This window comes from Poecilia mexicana, unplaced genomic scaffold, assembly GCF_051168715.1.
Source record: "Poecilia mexicana isolate PSO_F unplaced genomic scaffold, ASM5116871v1 scaffold_17, whole genome shotgun sequence".
In the NCBI taxonomy this organism is placed as follows: domain Eukaryota; kingdom Metazoa; phylum Chordata; class Actinopteri; order Cyprinodontiformes; family Poeciliidae; genus Poecilia; species Poecilia mexicana.
The window spans coordinates 5405632-5422242 of NW_028263386.1; the positions used below are offsets into that span (position 1 = coordinate 5405632).

The window sequence follows — 16611 nt, forward strand, 5'->3', positions numbered from 1 at the left end:
ATGTGTCTTCGTCTTGGGTAATTTTAAAATGACCCAAAACCCTGGCAAGATGTTTTATATCATTTTGTTTGGTGCGATTGAAAATTGCACTCGTCATCCTCTCCTTTAGTTGCTGGAAACAGCTTGTATCTGCAGAAAGCAGATACTGTCAACACCAGGAAAATGCTTGTCTTCTTGCACCAGAAAACTTTTTAAAGTCTTTAATTTCCCAGCTTTGAAGTTATTTTCTAACCCATAAAACTTTGAGTTTATTTCCACATTCAGCTCACCATTTATGCTTTGAAGCCTAGACAACAAATAATCAGTGATGGGCACACTTCTGCTAATACGCTAATAGCAGAGCTAGTTTTTGGATTAGCGCCCTAGCTAACTTTGAAAACTTTTAACACACTTGGCTTTCCTTAAATTAATTTTTTAAAATAAATCCTAAAGTCCTAATTTACTTTGCTGTAAATTAGGACTAACTTTAACATAACTTAACATAACTTAATTTCCATAAAAAAAGAGATGAATCTGACTGCTCTGGATTCAAATTCAACTTTTGAGTTAGCAGAACTGAAAACTTTGAGCAGAACAAACATCTAGATGGAGTCAGGCTAACTAAAGCTACCTTCGTTTTTACAACAGAGAAGAGTTTATGATATAGGCATACCATAAACATCACAGTATCAACACAGATATTTTATTTCACCATTTGGTGATAGAAACCGATATTATAGGCGAGCTCTGATTTGACCACAGAAGACGAGTCCACTGACTTTCTGTCTGAGCTCTTACTCTGAGAACCTGATGGAGTAATTGAGCGGAGCTGCTGTGTGGTTTCTTCCTTCAGCGATACGGTTTCTGGTTGGATTTCAGGCTGTTGGTCCAGTTTCTGAAGCCCAGGGGGGTAAATATCGATCAGGGTAGCAGGGTGGTTTCTCACACAGCTGCCTGCAGCCTCGAACGTCCAACTGTGGATTTACAGACCGCCAGCGTTATCCCAACTTTCTGTCCTAAAGAGCTGGAAACACTGTCTGCTTGAATGGCCTATTTCTATAATGTCGTATAGAAATACATAAATTAGCAACCAGAACGGAGAACTGAATAGATTTTATTGTCAGAATTTTTGGTTTTTGAAGATTTAATTTTGGAAAACCAGTTTGTTTTTTTCACCAATGAGCTCCTTGGGTTTCCATATTTCAGAGTGATGTCAGCGACAGGGCGGCCATCTTGTTTCACAAGCGTGTTTTACAGCTTCTGTTTATTTGGGTTTTGAATTCAGAACAACTGCAACTAAATGTTAGTGTCAAACTAAGATTTTTCTCTTTTTTTTTTTTTTACAAAAATAGTCATAATGTCACAAGAAAAATGTAATATGGCAATAAAATCAAAATAAAGTCATAATATGAGGAGAATGAAGTAATTATTTTATGTGAACTCTCAAAAATAAATTTTTCAAGCTGTTTTCTCATTAAAACAACTTTTTCTTCTTCATTATCCTGCTAATATTATGACAGTAGTCTCATAATTAATCAATATTACTCCATCTTACAACTCACCGAAGGGGCGACTGAAATAAAAGCCAGTTTTTGAAAATATTTTTTATAATTTGTCACTTTGTTTTTATGAAAGAAAGCAAGAAATTCAGATTTGGTATATATTTGTTTTTATTTTTATCGGCCATCCAGCTGCAATAGAACATTACAGATTAACTGTTTCTACACAGGAAAAGTAAATTATTTGTTCCTAAAATTTTCAGTTGTTTAACCTGAGATTTAAAACAACTGAAAATATTATGTTTTTTCCTGAGTTTATCATTTTCCCCTTTGGGAGCCTCCTGCAATGGAAGATAAATGTCTTAAGGTTTATGCATCTTTACCAGAGGTGCTCATGAATAGGAAGGCTGCTGTATAATTGTTTTTTATTTTGGTGCATTTGAGGATTTGTTCCTTTTTGAAGCCAGCAGCAGTATAACACCTTTCCAGCTCAAACCGTAGCCATAAAAATCCCAGATTTCCTGTATATTTTAAATCTTATCACAATTTGATGCAACCTGAATAAATCTCCTCACCTGCCCAGACGCCAGCTTCTCCATGTTTTCTCTAAACGAGTTGGAGCGGGAGGTGACATGCAACGCACCGACTCTTTATGAGACTGACACATACCCACATAATTATCCCAGTGGGACGCCTCCATTTCCCTCCAGGTATCAGCCAAACTGTCCCATTACTGTAAATATCATGAAGCTTTTTCCAGCTAAACACTCTCATTTGCCCTGTGGCACACCTGCCATTACCCTCGCCCACAAACTGACATTTACAGAAGCTCTTTATTCGTTATCTCTCAGAGGGAAATGGGGAGCTATTTTCTGCCCAGCTGAGGCCTTTTCTTTCTTTTTCTTTCTTTATTCTCCTCCAAATTACCGTCGTACATCCTGAGCTTCGTGTTTCGGCTCCATCTCATTGTCGGGATTCACTGAGCTGACGGAAAATAACTCCGATGTGAGCACAGGCTGCTACACCAGGGAAAATGTAGATAAAAAAAAATAAAAACAGGAGGAGTACATTTCTGCCAAAAAAAATCTGGATTTCTGAGACTGATCTCTGGAATTTTCTAGAAAAAAAACTAGGAAATTTCATAATTTGAAAAGTGGAAAATTTGTGAGAGAAAAATCAGAAACAATATAATCAGAAATATTATATTGTTTGAGAAAAACAATACATTTGTTTTTCTCAAAGTTTGTATTGAGAAAAACAACATTTTTCTAACATTTTGTTTTCAGAAAATTTCTAGAAAAACATAAAAAATTGGAATTTCAAAATTTAAAAAGATTCTAATAGAAACATAGAAAATTTGTGATCAATTTCAGAAATTTCCACGCTTTTTCTAGAAAAATTCTGAGTTTGAAAAGTCAAACATTTGGGCGAAGAAAATTCTGAAATATTGAGTATAATCTCAGAAATTTTCTAGAAAAAAACCAAAAAATTTCTAGAAAAAACAAAGCAAAAAAATTCAGTTTGAAAATTAAAATAATAAAAACGGAAAATTTGCCATCAGACAATTTTTTTTAAATTGGAAATTTCTGGTTTTCAAAAGTGAAAAGTTCAACATTTGAAACTCAAAAGTTACATAAAGTTGAAATTTTAAACTTTTAATAATTCCTGAGATTAATCACAAAACTTCTAAATTTTTCCTATCAGATTTTCCACTTCAGAAATTCAATAAATGTCCTAGAATTTTTCTAAGATTCATCTCTAAATTGCAGATTTTTTTTCTGACAAATTTGTGACTTTTCAGACTAAGAAATTTCCAAGTTTTTTTATAGAAATTTTCTGTGATTTGTCGTCAAACTTCTGAGTTTTTTCTGGCAAATTTTCAACTTTTCAAACTCAGAAATTTCAAAGTTTTTTCTAGAAAATTTCTGAGATCAACCTGAATATTTCAGTTTTCCTCTCTGTATTCATAATGGCCCTAATGCGCCGTTGTAAGCTGCCTATATTGTCCAATTCATATTTATTTATATTTTTATCCCGGTGGAACGTAAGAGTCGCGGTGAGGAAGTTATTCTGACATTCTTGTGTTTTCCTTGTGATGCTCGGAGAACCGTTTCAATGAGTCGAGGTTCACCGAAACACACAAATCTCCTCTCACCTTTCCCTGTTGTGACAGTTGGATTTATTCTCCGAACCGCCGGATACGTAAAGTAGGTTATAGTCAGCTGTAGCTGGAATCATTAGTGTCAACCGGGCCTGCTGATGCTTTAAAAGGGCAATATATTCACCCCGCAACGAGGCAAGAGAAATGTTTTCCAGCTATAATTTAAAGCCATGTCTGCTGAAGGGCACATGAATAATGCATCCGTAAAGAGATCTATTTAAGCTGAGATAGGGGTTTCCGTATTTATTTGTTTTGCTTACAGAGAGCAGCACAGCCGACTTCCAAATGCTGTTTAATTTTCCCCAACAGGCGGATTTTACAGTTTAAAAATTGTTACCGTTTTTTAGTTTTATTTTATTTTGCAGTTTGAGAGTCACAGTGAGAGAGCAGCTTCGATTAAAGTCGGTGCAAATTAAAGTGACTCAGCGTGCAGCAAAACCAGAATCGTGTTTAATGCTGAATCAGGAAAGATGTTTAACACAAGCTGTGCTCACAGAGTAAACCTGTTTAATTTGATTTTATGTAATAAACACAACATATTTACAGCGGTGGGCACATTTCTGCTTTTACGCTAATAGCAGAGCTAATTTTACACTTAGCACTTTTGCTAACTTTGAAAACTTTTAGCCTACTTAGCTTCACCTAAATGAATATTTCCAGGTAAATTGTGAAATGCTAATTTACTTGTCTGGGTTTTTTGGACACACTCCCGCTAATAGCAGAGCCAGTTTTTGAATTAGTGCTTTAGCTGACTTTGAAAGCGTTTAGCACTCTTAGCTTCCTCTGGATTAGTTTTTCTGGGTAAATACTAAGAGCGCTAAATGTTTTCAAAGTTAGCAAAAGCACTAAAGAAAAAAAATTAGTTCTGCTATTAGCGGGTTAGCATGAGTGCGCTAACAACTGCTCAGTACAAATGCTGCTTTTTGTTTAAGCAGGGATACAATAGTTTAGTTTTGTTTCATTGTGACTTCTTGTTTGTTCATTTAGTTTTTATTAGTTCTAAGGTAAGTTTAGTTCTAGTTTAGTTCTTCTCATTAAAATGAGCTCAGTAATTTTAATTTACATGATTTATCATTTTCCTCTTACTACCAAAAATTGGATATTAAAAGTCTTCAGTCTGGTCAAGACTAGCTCTTTATTTTGAAGGATAGTTTTGTTTAAAGACTTCATAATTCATTTTATTTATTGTTTCTGTTGTTTTGTTTATTTATTTGGATATTTAACATGTCTTCCAGGTCCAGTGTAAAATGTTCATTATAATTTAAAGCTTATTGATATTTGGGAATGTGTTCTGGTATTATTATTACCATTATATTACTAGAAAATGGTTTCAAAACAACATTTTTATCATTTAAGACAATTTAACGTCCAGCAACCGCGTCTCTTTCCTCCTCAGACTCATCCTCTGCTTTGCCTGAAATCTCTCCAGAATCTTGTTAAAGTTTGTGGCTACAACATGACAAATTGTCCAAGAACAGAGTTGAAAGAGTAAGAAAACTTTTAGAAGCCTCTATAGTTGCTCTGAAATGCCAAAGGCGGGTAAGGTGAACCTCAAGATCCTGATTGAAATTCAAGAGTCCTGTGAGAAATCCTCCGCCGCACCGAGTGACAAATTGAAACTTAAAGAGAGGAAAGGAAAACAACTGTGATTGAGCGTTGCGTCCGGCGCAGACGTTGTTTTTTATTCGCCTCTTGTCCCGTAGGTTTCTCTCGCTTCCTCCCTGCGATCAGACGAGCTGGTATTTAAACTACAGAACTCCCTCTGAATGTTTCAGTTACGCAGTGAAACTGTTCCACCTGAAAGCAGCTCCCGGGTTCCTGCCCATCCGGTCGGAGCGGCTGTTAAAGTTCAGCCCCGCCGCCGCGATGCTGTCCGTGTCCCAAGGTCAGAGCCGCGGTGATGGATTACCGCTCCGCGCCGCTCTGGAATCTGTTGGACAGAGACGGATTTGGGTGAATACGGGAGAAATTGTGATTTTTCTGCAGACTGTTTCGCTTCGGAGGATCAAGGAGCGCGAATGAAAAATGACCTGCGTGTTTTTTCTTGAGTGTGACAATAAACAACAATCAGAATCACTTCGATCAGTTTTTACATCAAAGAAACAAGAGTTTATCATCTTTTTTTGACATTTTTATAGACATTTATGATAAGGCCAAAAAAAAAAACAGTTTGTATGGACGTCTTCCTGAATCAGTTTTCTGTATGTTGCTGCATCTGTTTCAAAAATGGCAAATAACCCCATATTAAAGGTGATCTATTAGGCAAAATTCATATTTTGCATGTTTTTGTTCTTCCATTTGAGTTTCCACTGTTTCGAAAAAACAGTCAAAACACGTAAAAAAACAAAAAAACAAAAAAGAAAACACTCGGCTATTTTTTGGCAATAAGTCAGTGTTTTTTGGTGTCTGGAAAATGAGCCGTTTCAAAAACTTCCAGATTGTTGAGTCACACTGCACTGTTACTTGGCAACCCCTTGAGCTTAGCCCTGTTGCCTAGCAACCCAGTTGAGTTCCAGGACGTTTGGACAGCTGGTTTTACCGCTGTATGCGCTGTACAATGGCTGCTGGAAAAGACTAGTGTTTTGTTATTGTCTTTCCATTATATTTATTGTCTTTATTGTCAATAAAGACTAAAATGACAAGATAACTGACAAGTTATCTTGTCAGTTATAGCTGACAAGATAACTGACAATAAATAATATATCTGACAAGATATATTATCTTGTCAGATAATATGTCTGACAAGATATTGGTTATCTAATAACTTGTCAGTTATAACTGACATAGATAACTGGGTTGAAATTGGATTTGACTTTGAATCTTAACATTTGTTGTGAATTGGCGCCGTAGAAATAAGCTGATCTGCACTGCAAAAACACAAAACCTTAACAAATTTGTTGGTCCAGTTTCTAGTGCAAGTATCTGAGTTCACTTGAAATAAGACAAAAGTAACTTACGAATAACATTACAGCAATAAATAGAAGCTTGTTTTAGGTCAATCATTCCTTAATATTGATGAAAAAAAAAGTACTGGTTCCTCTGGTAGATTATTCCATTTATAACATGGAAAAAATGTTGTGTTATAAGTGAAATAAAAAGCCATGGAATATCCTTATTTCTATCTTCAGTCCTGGAGATTTGTTGATCTAATTACCTGACGTACCGTAGGAGCGGCAGCTTTACCTCCAGTGTGACCCGTTGGAGCCTCACAGATCCTGGATAATCCACCTGCCTGAACGCCGGGATCTGCCCATTTGCTCAGCAGAGGCATAAAAACTCCAGATTTGCCGCCTCGGGGTATTTCTTCCCTGTGGTGCAGGAATGACAGCTTTATCTTTATTGTATAAATTCACAATCAAGCAACACATGAAACGACCTCAGACTTCCTGCGGTTATTTCCTGACTGGATGGAGTTGCTCTGGGAGGAAGAAGTGTGTCAGGAGGAAACCTGCACTCAGCATTCTGCAGGATTCTTATTGTAATGTCAGAACTGTCAGACTCAAGATAAAAGACCATGCTCTTGTTTTTTTGTTTTTGTTTTTTTCTTTTTTGGCTTGAACTTTGCAAAATCTCCACATTTGTTGGCTTCTTTTCATTTGTTTGTTTTCTTTTACAGTATGTAGCTGTCAGATTTGCAACAAAGCGAGTTTTTCTCTGTTCGCACAAGCAGCTTCTGTCAGATGAGAGACCGCACGGTGCTTCAAGTTCAGAACAACCTTGGGTATCAAACATGGCTCCTCTTTTTGAACCAAACTCAGCAGCTTTCTTCATCCGCTGCTTCAACAATCTGACATTGATCAACTCTGAGACTCCTTGTGCCACATGGAAATAGTTTCTCTGTAAATGCTTCAGATTGAGCTGGTTACGTTAAGGAAACAATCAATGTTTAGTGTTTTTACATCCAGCTTGTTTGCTTCTTTGGATCAAGAAATGTCCTCACTGGCTTAATTTCATACTTTATTGTAAGTTCAAACCTGTACAACAAACCATCTTTGTAGTTAAAGATGTTCATTATTTTTGGAAGTAATCATGAAAATGCTAAATTCTCACTTATTTAGTTTATTATCTTACATTAGGCTTATTACTGTTATGAAATATGACTTCAGTGGCAGACCGCTAACTACAAAGTTAGCTTTGCTAAACCTAAAGCACTAATCATAAACATTAGTTCTGCTAATGCTAATGTGCTACACTAACCGAATATTTAGCAGAAGCTAATGCTAAAGCGCTAACTTCAGTTTAATTCATTGTATTTGTGTTTATATTTAGTTCTCTACCGTCCATTCTTTATTTTTTCATATATGTTTGTTTGGAATAAAGTTATTAGGTAATTAAAAAAGAACAGGAAGGGAGGAAATGGAACTGCCCTTCAAAATAAGAGCATGAATATAAACATGAGGAATTCTTAATAGTAGATAACCAAAACTCCAACACTTTTGTAAACTTTCATTTCAATAAACTGTCATATAAATAAAAGTTTAGAATTTATTTAAGGGAAGCAAAATGCGCTAAATGTTTTCAAAGTTAGCTAAAAAGCTAAACAAAAAAATGAGTACTTTAGCTCATTAGTGGAAGCGTGTCGACCGTTTACAATAATTTTCCGCATAGAACTAATGAATTAGGAAATTAAGACCAATAAAAAAATATTTTTTGTTTGAAATAAAGTTATTGAGGGGAAAAAGAGACATGAGTGGAGCAAACAGAACAGTTTCACCCACTTCAAAATAAGAGCATGACTCTAAGTATCTAACTACTTGAAGAGCCTTTAGCACTCCCACATTAGCAGACGTTTCCAAACACTTCATACTGAAAGTAAAGGCAACTCTTGCTGCTTTCAGTCTAAAAACATTTCATTCTTTCATTCATTCATGTTTTCTCCTCTCATCCAAACTGAAAACATTTCCTCCAAGAAAGTAAAAAGTTTTCCCATCAACTCCTCCGTCTTTGTTCTCTGGCAGAAAAGTAGTTCAGCCACATGTCTGCCGAGTGAACCCTGCACAACAACGCGTCCGGCTGCATCATCCTCCTCCCGATTGTAGTGAATCGGTCCTGTTACTGTCTGACTGTCAGCCTCTGTCTCTGGAGCTCTTCATCGCTCTTCATCGCTCATCATCACTCCTCAGAGCCTCCACAGCAGAAAAGTGGCTGAAAGATCAGAAGTGGAGGAATATTTTTATTTTTTTCTACAAAGGGAGCTGCTGAAGAGGATACTATTATGTTGGGTTGTACAGATGAGAGCGGAAACTTTTCAGCAGATTCTTCACATGCTGCAGCTTTCAAAGACAGAAAGCTGAAACTTTCTCTGTAGTTTTTTTTTATTTTCCAGGAGAGGAATTGATGTAAAAGCCGATGTTAAGTCTTTTCTGGGTGGGCGACTGATTTCTGTCTGAGACGTTCTCGAGACGAGGCGTTGTCTCCTGTAACCGGATTTTCTTCATATTATGAAGCAGCCAAAGCTTTGTCGCTAAATTGAGCTTTTTAAACCCAGTAATTTACACCTTAAAGGTGCAGTGTTGTGTGTTATACATGCACTTATTTATACCACAAGTAACTGATTTAACATGATTTAACGTCTTAAAATTGGGCCTCTGTCTCTTTAAAAACTCTTTCTGAAACTCCGCCTTCAGGAAGTCATCACAACACGGCTCCTCCATTAACCCTTTAACAACGTTTTTACCAGCGTGACTGAGAAGTATAGTGAGCTCAGCAAATGAACAGTTTCACCAGGTCTTTGCCAATTGCTGCTGGGGGAGGAGCTTCGTCCTCGAAGGCGGAGCTAAGTCCACCCAGGCGTTTTGAACAGCTGAATGGTTGCCATGGAGATTAAATGATTTCTTAAACTTGGAGGAAGGAATCAAAGCAACACTCCATGTATGTTTTTGATGAGGGAATAACATTATTTAATAAAGTAAAGTTCAAAAAAGTAAATTTTACACAATACTGCCCGTTTTTTAAAGAGACAGAATGTGACTTTTGACACAGTTTGCATATAATTTACCACCTTTTGCAACTTGTTATCATGCTAAAAGCAGAGCCAGTGAGTTTAATTTTTTGCTTTTTGTGGCTGTAGCACATTGTGTTTTTCAAATTATATAATTTTTTCTAATCCTGATAACTTCCTTGTTTGCGTCAAACGTTTTACCTGATGACCTGGGAGATTCAGAGCTGCTGATAGTAAATGAATTACTGCCATCTGCAGTCGTTGCTCCTCTTAAATTCAGCTTCTCAAAGCGTTTTCCAGAAACGAACCCGGCGTCACTCTTAATTTTTGCTTCCTGCGCTGACATGTTAGCGGGAAACGATCGGCCCAGTCGGTGAGAATTAATGCAGATCTGCTCACATCCATCTTCTCCCTCTGGAGATGAGAAAGCGCTGATTGCATTCTGTCCGGAAATTTGATGTAGATTAAAGAAAAACGCTGATTTCTGAGAGATTATTGAAAGTGGCATGTCAACAAAACAACGGCTGGTTGGAAACTTCATTTCAGCTCCAGTCCTGTTCTTCCAGACCCGCCTTGGCCGTGCCGCAGTAACTGCGGCCTTGATTGTGCGCTGAACAGCTAATTAGGGCCGAGTGGGAGTGGATTTGTGTTCTTGGCAAGCGATGAGACGGGACGACTCGCAGAAGGTGGAAGACAGATTACCCATGAGCCTCTGGGGCCTGGCCGAGGTATGCGGGCGGAGCAGTGGGTGGTCACCGGCTCGACACAGTAACAGGCGGCGAGCCGAACGGCCTTCTGGGAAGACGGCAGCACAAACTGCTGCATGAATGGGAAGTGTTCAAACTCGTGATTTATGTCGCCTTGTGTTGTTTTCACATCAAGCCGGGATATGAAAGTAAATGATATAGTAAGAGAATAAGGAAAAACGGCTGGTGTTGTGAGAGCATTATCGACAAAGAGCAAATGGAGGTGCAGACTCATTTGTTCAGCCTTTTTGTTTTTGCTGCAGAGAAATGAGAAGGAATCACAATTCAGGCAGGAATGACCGAACAGGGACGGCGCTGAGAGGAAGCGAAGCTCCTGGGAAATTGAAATAATAAAAGCACCTCACCTGGAAAAAGTCCTGGATTGATTGCCTTTCATCGCAGTGATGACTGTGTGGATAAACACAGAGGCTTCTGAGTGAGGAGGATGGAAAAACTCCGCCGATGCAGCAGGATGCACGGAAACTCTTCATTCATTTAAGTAATATTTTTTCATAAATCTGCCATTATTTTTTGCTGAAGTGCAATAAAATAGTGAAAAATAAACATGGAACATTCTCTGCTTATTTATTTTGAGCGTGATTATGTAAAATCTGTGGTTTAACATAATTACCGATTCACCAATTGTTGTTTTTCTCCTGTTGCCTTCAGACAGCAGCCAAATACACCCAGGTCCCATTTATTTGTTTGTTTTCCATATTGCGACCCAGATCTGACTTTTTCACAGCAGCTTGAGTGACCCACTTCAGATATTTTTCAATCCCCAAAAATACAATTTGTGCCACTTACAGATGTTGTATTAAGTCGCATTCCTAGCCGATATTTTCAAAATGTCTCAGTCTCAATACAGTGCTAAATATTCAGTTTTAAGCTAAAAATTCCAATATTTCGCCTCAAAATATATAGTTATCTTTTTTTTTTTTAGCTTGTTAACTAGTTTGGAGGCAAATATTTAGTCAGCAAGTTAAATATTTAGCTTCAAATTAAATATTTAGCTGGGTAAGTAAATATTTAGTCTAGTTTTAAATATTTAATTTGCTAACTAATTATGTTTGGAGCTCAATATTTAGCTCCAAACACCAAATATCTAGCAAGCAAGCTAGATACTTAATTTGCAAATTAATATCTAAAGATTAACCTCTGCTTGAAACATTTAAATGTTTAGCCTCAAATTACATAAACCTATCTAATATTTATCTCAGCTGTTGAACTACAACGACTACATTTCAGCTTGCAGTTGGCATCAGAACAAGTGAATTATATATTGTTTTTATATTTTATGCATTTCTTCAACTGAGTTCTCATTCTGACCTTTTGTGCTTTTTGTCTTTCTTTCACACACAACGATCCCAGACTGTGTCTTTGAATAAGCTGAATAATGTTCACACAACTATATTAAGACTCCTGTCTACATGGTGCTTTGATAGCCTGAAGCAAAACATTTACAGTGATAATAATTTCAGCTTTGCTGCTGTGAAACCACAGAAAAAAAATTAAAAGGCTCTTAATTTATGTTGAAATCTGATCTGTTTTGTCAAATTATTCTGCAAAAGTTTCAAACTTCCACTGATTTCGATAAAAAATCTTCATAAAGAACCAAAGAGAACCTCTGAAAGATTTGGTTGCTTGGAGGCCAAATTAATGTTTTTAACTTATGATTATTGGATTAAAAACACTTTTTGTTTGATATTAATTAGTTAGAATTTCATCAAAATATATTTTTTAGTTTTTTGCAATTTAATATATGCAGTATTCTTATTCTTGACCTATGTTGCCTATTTTTATTTCATTATTTTGTAGAAATATGTTTTTATTTTGACATTAAAGGGTTTCTTGTACCTATGTTTTGTCAAAAAAAAGCCAAATTTTATTGATCGTGACTGATTTGAAAAAGCAATAAATGTGGTTAAAAGGGACCTTATTGTACAAAATTCCTACTTGCACATTTTTGTACTTCCATTTGGGTTCTTACTCCTAAAAAAGCACAAATAAAAAAAAAACACCCAACCATTTTTTGGCAATCTGTTAATGTTTTTTGGTGTCTGAAAAATGAGCCGTTACCTAGCAACCCCAGAGGAGTTCCGGCCGTAACCTAGCAACCCCAGTTGAGCTCTAGCATGTTTGGGTAGCTTGCTTCACCACTGTATACTGCTGGAAAAGACAAGTGTTTTGTTGCTGACTTATTATTCAGAAAACTCTTGTGTCCTTGATGGTTGTGCAGGAGGCTCCACTTCTGCTTTTCAAAAATCTGGTTGTATAATTGTGCATCTGTTTGCAGCCATTTTTACATGTGAGTGTAAACGAGTTGGGTCCAGCCAGCAGCAGCTAAAATCTCATTATCTAAGAATAATTTTGTGCAGAAAATGTTCTGAAAGTTTTGTTTAGGCCATAGATCTAAAGAAAAAGTTTAAATTTGTTCACTGGTAGAAATGATTTCTCTGGTTTCTCGACTGTAAAATAGAAAGTCACCCTGGGCCTAAAATAGAAACCTGAGCTACAGATGGGACGCCTCGGCGGCGACTCTGCTTCACTTATTTTCCTCCTCCAGCTGCTGCAGGTTGCTGATAGCAGGTCTTCAGTCAGAGCTGAGATGTTTCTATCAGCAGGCAGATGAATGAACAGACCTCAGAGTGACTGAAGCTGCATCGGCCCGTTTTCTCTTTATAAGCCTTCACCTTGCTGACAGAAGAAAAGGAAACCTAAAATACACATGTGGGTGTCTGAGAACCTTGAAAACACAAATAAACTCCGGCTCTCCACCTCCGTAGGAGACGAATATGACTCCTTACATCTTCATCATTTAGGCGGAGCTTTGTTTTAACTGGGAAATATAAACCTTCACTCTACAATAAGTGGGTAAAAATTGCACTTAAAACAGATTAATTTCTGCAATCAGGGCACAGGATTTAAGATGCAAAAGAAAAACCAAAACTATTTTTGTTTTCCTTTGTCTTTATTCGCATTTGGTACTTTAACGTGGTTCCTAATTTGGAAGAAACTTCTGGAAAACTGCTAAACTGCTGGAACAGTAGCTGTGTTTCCATTGACCATATAATTGTGCAAAGTGTTTATGTCAACAAGAAGTCAACAAAACCGTCCTGAAAGTTTATGACCTCGTATCAGCCTTTGTAGCTTAGAGATATTTTTATGGAGATAATTTGGGGCAAAATTTAAAAGGACAGAAAAAAAAATTGTAACTGAAAAAAATGTTTTTTTCAAAACGTCTTTTCAGATTCAAGGGTGGGTTTTTTTCAGTTAAATTTTTTTCGTTTCAAACAAATATTTATGGCCCCAATTTAACTCCACATATTTTGTCCTTACCCTATCTGACCCCTCTGTCATCGGTTCACCTGAAAGTTCAAAGTTCACCACACAGAAACTTAAAGGATTTGTTGTTCCAACCAAAAAAAAAAAAATCTGTATTTTGGTGAAATCTTGTGCTGAAACTTTAGTTTCTCCCTTTTTTTCCTGTTTAGTCTTTCACTAGGAAACTGACATCTCTAAGCTGGCAAAGACGATTTTCAGTTCTATAGACACCATTTTCTCAAAGACAAAGACTTTTTCTGACCTTCAGTTGATTAATGAAATGTTTTTCTCTCAGGGTGTTGAATGCCAGATCTAATCTCTCTTTGACTCTTGGTAAGTTGGTGATATTTTAGAACCGTTGAGAAACATAAAGTGTGAAGATGTTCTATCCTGTTTGTTATGATTTCAGCTCAAAATTATAATACAACAAAGAGTAACAATAGTTTTGAAGGGCAAAACACTAAAATGTGTTACTAATTGCAGAAACTTACATATGGAATGTCAAATTAAATATTCTGTAGAAATCTAAATGTCAGACTTTGTTGTTAAACAACTTTCTTTTTCTGACAAACAAGCTACTGCTACCAGGAGTGGGGTTCGAACCCACGAGGGCTTTTGCCCATTGGATCTTAAGTCCAACGCCTTAACCACTCGGCCATCCTGGTTCCTGTTCTGTTTCAAACTCACATTGAACAGTTCTTTGTAGGAGTTCTTAGGTTGAGTGACATTTGTGGATCAATTATGGTAAAATTTCAAAGAGCATCTGACAGAAGCGATTAGAAAATATCTAAACTCATGATGAGGAAAGAGAAAGCCCAGCTCTTGGGTAAGGGTGAGACATAGACAACATACTTGGGAGTATCAAAAATGGTACATTGTAGAAGCTGAGCATCTAAACCTTCACTGTCAGATTAAGATACAGTTTGCCTTTGAAGACTCTACCAGGAGTAGAGTTTGAACCCACAAGGGCTTACAGCCATTGGAGCTTAACTCCAACACCTTAACCACTCAGCCATGCTGGTTTCTTGCACTTCAAAGTGTTTTGTTTGTGACACCAATCTGAGCCAGCTATGAGTCAGCACCATATTGTGGGAGAGACTTAGTCAAATTTTGAAGAGCTGATGGACGTGATTAGAAAATGTAGAAGCTTGTATGATACATCCGTGAGGGAATATGAGGACTTTCAGGAAAGTCCTCAAAGATGTGTTGAAATAATCATGCTATAGGATTTGGACACAAATGGAAAATTGGTGAGTGATTCCACAACCTGGAGAGGTCAACAGTGAAAACTCAGCCATCTGTTGGTCTCAGAGAGCAGACACAATGCCTCTAAGCACATGGATTGGGTGATTCTCCTCTACTGGGGGTGGGGTTTGAGCCCATGTGGGCTGGTGCCTGTTGGATCTTAAGTCCAACACCTTAACCACTCAGCCATGCTGGTCCCCATTATTGTGTCTGCTGGCCAGTAAAACAGCTTCAACCCTGTGGCAAATGCAACATCCATGTTTTTCATCAAAATGATCAATCTCACTCTTGAATCTTCAAGAGCTCTAGAGAAGAAGCCTCCATGATGTCCCAGAAGATCCAATAACCTTCAGGATCATACGCACTCAAGGAATACACTGACCAAGTGAGGTAAAGACCTTTGGATAAGGACCTTTAATGACACCAAGGAAACAGTCTCTGTTCATGGAGTTTGATCCATACATCAGGTCACATCACACAGTTTTAGATGAGATCAAACCATAACTAGACTGGAAACTAGAAAAAATTCCCGTTAGGATTGGGGTTTCAGCCCAAAAGTACTTCTACTTATGAGTTATGCCGTACACATCATCATTTTGGTTGGTTTTCCTGTACCTGTACTGATACTGTACAGAATGCAAACAATACCCCTGTGAGTGGGCCTTAAAGGACAAAATAGACAGATTTCCTGTGAATTATCAGGAGTTGCTATCCACAGAAAAAAAAATAGTTGACTCCATTGTACATTGTACATTGCATTTCATGAATGCATGCCTAAAAACAAGAAAAAAACACCATGTGGAGATGGCTTAAGGAAGTAAATAGATGAAGGAAAATTCCCCGAAAAGCAGGAAGCTGTCAAGGTGAGGATGGGCAACATGTTTTACTTCCCTGTGTTAGCTTCCCATCGGATCTCCATGCATCTTTTTTTTTCTCTTTTCCGCCTCAAAGGCTAGATTCCCTCGCGACGTTGCTGCTGCTACAATTCTCTCCACTTCCCTGTTAGGTCCATGGAGATGCTGAAAAGCTGAATATTTCTCTTTAACCTGAGCTGAATTCTGATGTGCCCATATGTCCTTTCCAGTCTCTGCTCCCTGATATCACCTCCTAAAGCTTTTTCATGTTCCACCACTGCAACGCAAAATAAATTATCTTCCAGTTGTGTTGCTCAACACCTTTGGGACGGACTGAAACAAGAAACCCTCTCATCCGACAAAAGTGTCTGACCTCATTGCTGTTCTTGTTGATTCCAGCTTTAAAATCAGGTGGAAAAACTGAACCCAGAAGAATTGAAGCTGTTATAGCAGCAGATTGAAGGTTTTAGACAGTGTTTGTTTTTTTATTACACTCTGGGAACTTTGATAAGAACTTCGCCCCAGAGGTTGAATCCTACCAGCATTGTTGATCTTCAGTGTTTCCACTGGATAAAAACACCAGAGATTCCGGTTTTACTTTATGTTTACTGAGAAGAAGCAAAGGTTTACAGCTTCATGGTTTACAGCTTCAAGCTCTGCTGTATTTTTAACACTACAGAGCTGCTTATATATTTGTATCAAATTATGTCAAATAAAAAAAGAGAAAATTGCTATTTAGCTATTTAGTCTGAGCTTTTAATATAATCTCTTTGTTTAATGCAGCAATAAAACACAATATGTTTTCTTGTTGCACAGCTCAACACAATGTTAGTGATTTATAAATGAACTGTCACAGGAGCCC

At 37.3% G+C, this 16611-nt stretch overlaps 1 non-coding gene across 1 annotated transcript; it reads right to left on the reverse strand.

Annotated features, from left to right (window-relative positions):
* Positions 1-14232: 14232 nt before the first annotated feature.
* trnal-uaa (transfer RNA leucine (anticodon UAA)) lies at positions 14233-14315 on the reverse strand. Its single transcript has one exon. It is a non-coding gene; the product is annotated as a tRNA-Leu (tRNA).
* Between the last annotated feature and the right edge of the window lie 2296 nt (positions 14316-16611).